The 7,951-nt window shown below is 46.3% G+C and overlaps 1 pseudogene; it reads left to right on the forward strand.

Annotated features, from left to right (window-relative positions):
* The first annotated feature begins 1,284 nt into the window (after positions 1-1,284).
* Positions 1,285-7,281, forward strand: LOC136380703 (cytochrome P450 2A13-like; annotated as a pseudogene).
* Positions 7,282-7,951: the final 670 nt, after the last annotated feature.

The following is a 7,951-nucleotide window of genomic DNA, read 5'->3' on the forward strand; positions in this document are numbered from 1 at the left end:
CACGGACCGGTACCAGTCTGTGGCCTGGGGGTTGGGGACCATTGCTCTAACCAACCAAGCTATCCAGCCAAAGCTTGTTCTATGACTTTTAGTAAATGCATAGAATTGTGTAACCCCAAATGTATTTTTTATTGATGACCTTAAGAATATAACTTAAAATGCCCTAGATCAGTGGTCCCCAACCTATTTTGGGCCACGGACCGGTTTAATGTCAGAAAATATTTTCACGGAACGGCCTTTAGGGTGGGACTGATAAATGTATCATGTGACCAAGACAAGCATCAAGAGTGAGTCTTAGACGGACGTAACAGAGGGAATCTGGTCATTTTTTAAAATAAAACATTGTTCAGACTTAAATATAAATAAAATAGAGATAATGAAAGTTATTTATTCTTTCTCTGCAGACTGGTACCAAATGGCCCATGGACCGGTACTGATTCACGGCCTGGGTGTTGGGGACGACTGGTCTAGACCATGAGTTACGCTTCTCCAGTCCTGTGGCAGGTTGCACTGAAATTCGACTCTGGTTTTCTATTCTATTCTGTACAATAGACAGTTGTTGACTTCTCAGCACGACCTTGCTTTGACATTCCAATGAAGATTCTGGGAATCAAGAAGCAGTACTGCGTCCACAACAAAAGCAAATCAAGGTATGAAGTCATGAGCTAATTTTACAATCCAGCTTAACTTTTCATATATTTCTCCTCCCTAGGAAGCCTATATCCACTACGGGGGTACTTTTTACTTCAAGCCCCTCAAATGTGTTCCCTGGAATCTTCCATTCTGAGACCTTGAAACCTATGTCTCTCTTAAGTAAAAGACCTCCAAATCCACAGCTTCACAACCTCATTTCAATGCCCCTAAATCTTTGATTCTTCTCTACTGAAACCCTAAAATCCAGAAATTTGCTGTCTAAGAAGACACCAAATCCCAAGCTCAGGGGCTCACTTCTAGAAATATTCCAGAATCTTCAGTTCTGAAATTTGTCTACTGTCCTTTCATGTCCACAGCCCTGAACTAGCTCCTCGGGAGAGGCCACAAATTCAGTCCTGGGCCCACTTCCTACTCATCTGCCCTGGAGTCTCTTTTTCCTCTGTTGCTGGCTACATCCCAAGGTGGGTGTGAGCAAGGCTGAGGATGTAATTGGGAGGTGAAATGAGACTCTTATATAATCAGGACTGTTACATAATCAGGTGAAATGAGACAGTTACAAAATCTGCCCTTCCCTTCCAAGTAGTATAAAGGCAAACCATTCCAGCAATCAGCATTTGACCGTCACTGTTAGTACCATCATGATGGTCTCAGGGCTGCTTCTGGTAGCTTTGCTGGCCTGCCTGACTATAATGGTCTTGATGTCTGTCTGGCGGCAAAGGACGTTCTGGGGAAAGCTGCCTCCCGGTCCCCCTGCATTGCCCTTTATCGGGAACTACCTGCAGCTGAACACAGAGCAGATGTACAACTCCCTCATGAAGGTAATACAAAGCATAGAGATGGGTGGTAAGGTGGCTCTAGATCATTGTGGCAAGGTGTTGGCAAGGTTGGATGAAAATCTTAGGTAGGGGGAGAATTGAAGTTTTAGCGTCAGGCTCTTAGTTAAGAAAAATCAGATCTTAGGATGTTCAGTCCCTTGATTGTCAGAGTCTGGGAAAAGTGAATCCCAGTCCGAGAGGTCTGAGTACAGAGCCAGTTCAGAGTTGGGGTTGCTCCCTCTAACCACCTCGACCTCCTCCATCAGATCAGTGAATGCTATGGTCCAGTGTTCACGGTTTACCTGGGCCGACGGCCAGTTGTGGTGCTGTGTGGATATGAGGTTGTGAAGGAGGCTCTGTTGGACCAGGCAGAGGAATTCAGTGGGCGAGGCATGCAGGCCACCTTTGACTGGCTCTTCAAAGGATATGGTGAGGAGGACCCTGGGTAGGGAAATGTTGTCAGCATACTTGATGGCCTCAGTTTCCCCAGCATTCATCTCCCAACTCACCCACTCACTCAAGGTTGTGGAGGGGTCCTTCCTCGGTCTCCTCTGTCCCCATCCCTGTTTACCCCTTGTCCTCTTTAGCTTGTCTTAGTGTTTCTGCATCTCCCTGCTTCACTCTGCCCATCACCCAGTTCTCTCTCGCTAGACATCTCTTCTTTCTCTGTATCTCTTAGAAGCTCTTGGGATTTTTGTTTTGGTGCCCCTTTTCTCTATCTCCATGTGTCTTTTTCTCTTTCTCAGCTTCTGTACTTCCATGTTTCTCTCTCCCTTTCCCTGCTTTTCTTTTTCCTCTGCCTTAGAATCTCACATTGTTTCTGCTTCAAAATCCCTATGCCACCATCTCCTGGTAACAGTGCCCCTCTCTACAGACCCTCTTTGTGTCTCTGTATGTATTTTTCTCTTTTCTCCTGCTCTGTTTAAAAATCCTTTCCAATTTTTACTTCTACCTCCTAGATCTTCACATCTCTCTCTCTCCCTCCTCTATCTCTTTCTCTCTCTCTTCATGTGAGTGTTCCTGCATCTCTGTTTCTTTGTTCATCTGTCTTGCCCCTTTTCTTCTGATTTTCTTCCAAGTGTTTTCTATCTCTTTATGTATTTCTCTGATTCTAAGTGTTTTCTTTCTCTCTCTCTCTCTCTCTTTACCTCCACTCCCTTTTAACAGGCCCCTCTCTGCTCACTCTCAAATCCTGCATGCCTCCCTCAGGTGTGGTGTTCAGCAATGGAGAACGCGCTAAGCAGCTCTGTCGGTTCTCCATCACCACGCTGCGGGACTTCGGCATTGGCAAGCTAGGCATCCAGGAGTGCATCCAGGAGGAAGCAGGCTTCCTCATCGAGGCCCTTCAGAGCACATGTGGTGAGCTGGGGACCCCCGAGTAGAGAGCAGTAAAACACCCTACACTGAAACACGCATTCTGGTTTGGAAGGGAACTAGGCTGTGGGAGGGTTTTCTAGGATTTTCTGACTGGCATCAGATCAGCAAGTGGTATCTCCCTTAAATCCTTTCTCCCCCCCACCCACCCCACCACCCAGGTGACTTCATCGATCCTACCTTCTTCTTGAGCTGAACCATCTCCAATGTTATCAACTCCATTGTGTTTGGAGATCGCTTTGACTATGAGGACAAAGAGTTGCTGTCACAGCTAAGCATGATGCTGGGAAGCTTCCAGTTCACAGCTACACCCACAGGACAGGTAACCGGTCCCAACTTGGCTCTATTGTTACTTTGACACAACTGCTCCCCTGCAACGACACAGGTGGCCCAAACTCCTATTTTCCTCCAGACAGAGTCTCCTCAAAACCAGCTTTCTCATTTGGGCAACTCATTAGTTGTGCAGGAACCCAAGATAGGTGCCCAATATCCAGGCTTCAATACGTAAATATCTCAACTAATACTCCCACTACAGAAAAAGAAAGGGAAGGAAGGGAAAGAAAAGAAAGGGAAAGTAAAGGAAAGGAAGAGAAAGAATGAAAAAAGAAGGGAAGAAAAAGGAAGGAAAAGGAAAAGAAAGAAAGAAAGAAACCTAGATAGGTGTCCCATCCATCTCATCCAATTTCTTGGACTGGGGCCCTCATACTTAACTCATGAAAACTAAGACCTGGACAGGTGCCTTTAACCAGTGCTTCCCTTGCCCAAGACAGGTCCAACTCCCATCAGATGATGTGCACCAACAGCTGTCCTCTTCCCTTCTTCTTTCCCACCCTCAGCTCTATGAGATATTCTACTATGTGATGAAACACTTGCCAGGACCACAGCAACAGGAATTTAAGGAGCTGAAGGCACTGGAGGAATTTATAACCAAGAAGGTGGAGCAGAATCAATGTACACTGGATCCCAACTCCCCTCGGAACTTCATTGACTCCTTCCTCATCCACATGCAGAAGGTACATGTCAGCAGCCAGTGCAGAGAGCTCCCAGGCCAAGAAGAGGGAAATCCTGCTGGAAGTAGGGAAGAACAGAGGCTCATTCAGATTACTCCCTTCCATCATATTAATCATCACAACCTAAATTATAATTGACCGTCAGTGTTGTCTCTACTAAGCCCTTATCCATGGGCAGGACTGTGTGTACAAATTATATATAATAACAAGCACATCTATAACAGTATTGAGCACTAGGCTCTGTTTTAGGAACTTTACCATAATCACTCTTTTAACACTCACATCAGTTCTTGGAGGAGGCTCTACTATGACTTCAATTATAGCAACGAGGTAACTGAGGCCAAGAGTGTATAACAGCTATGCCTGAGGTCACACAGTGAGAAAGCAGTTGATCCTAGCTCAGACACAGGTCTCTCAGAATCTAAGGCCAGTACATTCAGCCTCCATGCTCTTACCTTTCATATCAGAAATGCCGGTGTGAACAGGTGACCTAACTTTACTATATGAACTTGGAGGATCCCTGCCCAAATCTGGATGTGGATCTCCTTTCTGTGAAGAAAGGAGATGGGACTTTACGGAATATGAAGTTCAAGGTAAAAGAATCATGAAGTGGCTTCAACAAGATTTTTACTGAAAGAATAGGATGCTGTTACTTAAAATTCTGTCTCTGTGTCAGAAAATGTCTCCTCAGTTTTCTGACATATTCTATCATGTTCTCTTTGTCCTTCACACTCACTGTATCTCTCTCTGTTCCTCCACTTCTAAGTATTTCCACAATTAAAAAGTGACAACTAAGCTGATAATTAAAGAACAGATAATCTGCTGGGTAAAGAACGTGAAAAGACCATTTGGTGCAGAGCCAGAAGCCTCGGCAAAGGCTGACAGAATTAGGGACCTCTTCCTACTTTTGGTCTGGTCTACAAGAGATGGGTCCAAAGTGAAAATCCCAGAAAGACCCTGAGAGCATGGGGGAGTGGGCTTGGCTGAAGCAATCTCTCCTTGCAGTAACAGAAGAATCCCAACACAGAGTTCAATGTGAAGAACCTGGTGATGACAGCACTTAACCTTTTCTTTGCGGGTACCGAGACAGTCAGCACAACCCTGCGTTATGGTTGCTGCTGCTCATGAAGCACCCAGATGTGGAGGGTAAGGCTAGAGGGAGAAAAAAAGTGAGGGCCACAGACCCTCAAAATTTCTCTGAGCCACTGCAATGTTCGCACTTCTCTCAAATCCCTGGACCCTCAGACACACACTGCTAACCAGAGCTGAGGTGATGATATTCAGCTAATAGGAACCTGCCAAGATTCATCAGCTGTTAAAATATTGAAGATATCTGAACTGACTGATAAATGACTGTTGCATTGAGCCCACTGAGTGCCTATTACCTGCCCCTCCACTCCTCCCTCAGAACTTCCCCCCAAATCTGGTGCAACCAGGTTAACAGTACCCTGCACCAACAATGCTTAGGACCAAACTGTTTTGAATGACCGACAGTATGTCACACATGGATGTCATGCATGTAGTACATCCAGTTATACATATTTGAAATATCATCCGTGTGCCAAGACCCCTACATACCTAAAAATATTCCCCCTTATTCCCCAGCCAAGGTCCATGAGGAGATTGACTGGGTGATTGGCAAGAACCGTCAGCCCAAGTTTAAAGACCGGGCCATGATGCCCTACACAGAGGCGGTGATCCACGAGATCCAAAGATTCGGAGACATGATCCCCATGGGATTCGCCCGCAGAGTCACCAAGGACACCAGGTTTCGGGATTTCCTCCTCCCCAAGGTTCTGCTTTTGCTCAACTTAGCTGGACCTCTAACCTGCTCCCTGTTACCCAGCATCCCATCTTCCTGAGAATCTTCCCAGCCCGTCCCACTACCCCAACCAAAGACTTACTCCATTATGTGTCCCTTCAGAGACACTCAAAATTCATACCTTCCCAAGGCCTCTTGCCTCAGGGAATATGAACCCCATGTCTCCCAAATCTCCTGTCTCAAGAGACATGAACCTCACTTCCTCAAGACTTCCTGCCTCAGGGACACAGTTCACAAGTCCCCCAAACATCCTTCTTTAGAGACATGAACCCCTTGTTCCTCAAGCCTTCTGCCTGAGGAGACACAGACCCCATGTTCCCCAAACTTCCTGTCTCAGGAATGTAGATGTCATGCCCCTGTACATTCCTCCCTCAGAGAGGACCCTGCCTCTCCTGCCTCCCACTTCTCCTCACCTAGAGCATCCAAATCCTCCCTTTAAACCTGTGCACTTTCAGCATACCCTTTCTCCCTCCACTGTATCAAATGCCCTTTCTTCTCCCCAACAGGGCATTGAAGTGTTTCCTATGCTGGGCTCTGTGCTAAAAGACCCCAAGTTATTCTCCAGTCCTAGAGATTTCAACCCCCAGCATTTCCTAGACGAAAAGGGGCAGTTTAAGAAGAATGATGCTTTTGTGCCCTTCTCCATTGGTAAGAGACCACTGTCTGTTGCCAAGTCACCAGTTACACCAACAAGGACCTCTATCATCCCAGCTCTTTTCTCTGAGTTGTAGCATAGTATCTTCTTCTGTTTGAAAGTCCCTCTAACGATCCTCTCTACAGCCAACCAACTGCAATTCCCACAACTACTAAGGTCTTAAGCCTAGAAAAAAAAAAGAAGAGTGATGACTGTACCCATTTCAGGGATGGTAAAAATCAAGACTCATAGTGAGTCAGAGACTTGTCAAAGGTCACTTAAATTCCTCATTCCTGAGAAGGAGATGATAGCACAGTGGCCGTATTGGGGTGCTTGGGAGAAAGGGTCATCTAACATTCCCATTACTACAGCTTGGTATGGTATTCCCCTCCATCCCATGTACATGGGAAAGTGAGGCTCAAGCCACGTTATTCTATCCCCTCCTCCCTGGGAGAATACAGCTGGGCATCGAGAGAGGAGACAGGTGGCGGTGGGAGCAAGCCTCATTCCTGTCTTTCTTTCCCTGTCTTTTCAGGAAAGCGGTACTGCTTGGCAGAAGGCCTGGCTAGAATGGAACTCTTTCTCTTCTTCACCATCATCATGCAGAACTTCCGCTTCAAGTCCCCACAGTCACCCCAGGACATCGATGTGTCTCCCAAACACGTGGGCTTTGCCACCATTCCACCAACCTACACCATGAGATTCCTGCCCCGCTGAACCAGAGCTGCCACAGCGCAGAGTTAGTGGGAGGAGCAAATGGGGAGGGCGGGGCCTTAGAGGGGCAGGAGGGAGAGGCTAGGCGGAGCGGTGGAGCTAAGGATGGGGCTGGGTTGGAGGAAAGAAAAGTGCAAGGTGAATAGAAAAAGAAGGAGAAACAGTGGGCTGTGTTCACCTTATTAGAGAGATAAATCCTTCAGTGCTGGGAGGAGGGAAAGGGAAACCTTACACTATACTGTGAATGATAATAATAACAGAAGCCATTTTTTTATTGAGAAAATACTCTGTGTCAGCTTTTTGCTAAAAGCGTTGCACTTTCGCCTCCCGTAATGCTTACAACCTATGCGACCAGAATTGTGTTCATATGCATTTTACTGGTTACACAGCTGAATGTCAGAAAGTTTAAGTCTCTACTGAGATCCCACAGAACACAGTAACACCACCACCATGGCTGGCTTGCTCAGTGGATAGAGCATCAGCTCAGCCTATGGATGTCCGGAGTTGGATTTCCTGTCAGGACACACAAGAGAGACAACCATCGCTTCTATCCCACTTTCTCTTCTCCTTCTCTCCCTCTTCTCTTCCCACAGCCAGTAGATGGATTTGTTCAAGAGTTGGCCCCGGGCTCTGAGGATAGCTGGGTTGTTCTGAGTGTCAGCCTCAGTCACTAAAAATAGCTCCATTCAGCATGGCCTCACACAGGGATTACCTGGTTGACCCCAGTCTGGATGTATGCATGAGTTTGTCTCACTATCTTCCCTCCTCTCACTTAAAAGGAAAAAAAAAAGCTCATCATGTACTGAACACAGGGATGGCTGTACTTAGCCCATTGTCTTTTGAGTAGATTCATAAGGCATCCATTCCTCAAGGGAAAAACATATTATATTATTATTCAATATGAACAGCGCTGTCTGAGGATTTTTCC

Source organism: Saccopteryx leptura, chromosome 9, assembly GCF_036850995.1.
Source record: "Saccopteryx leptura isolate mSacLep1 chromosome 9, mSacLep1_pri_phased_curated, whole genome shotgun sequence".
Lineage (NCBI taxonomy): Eukaryota > Metazoa > Chordata > Mammalia > Chiroptera > Emballonuridae > Saccopteryx > Saccopteryx leptura.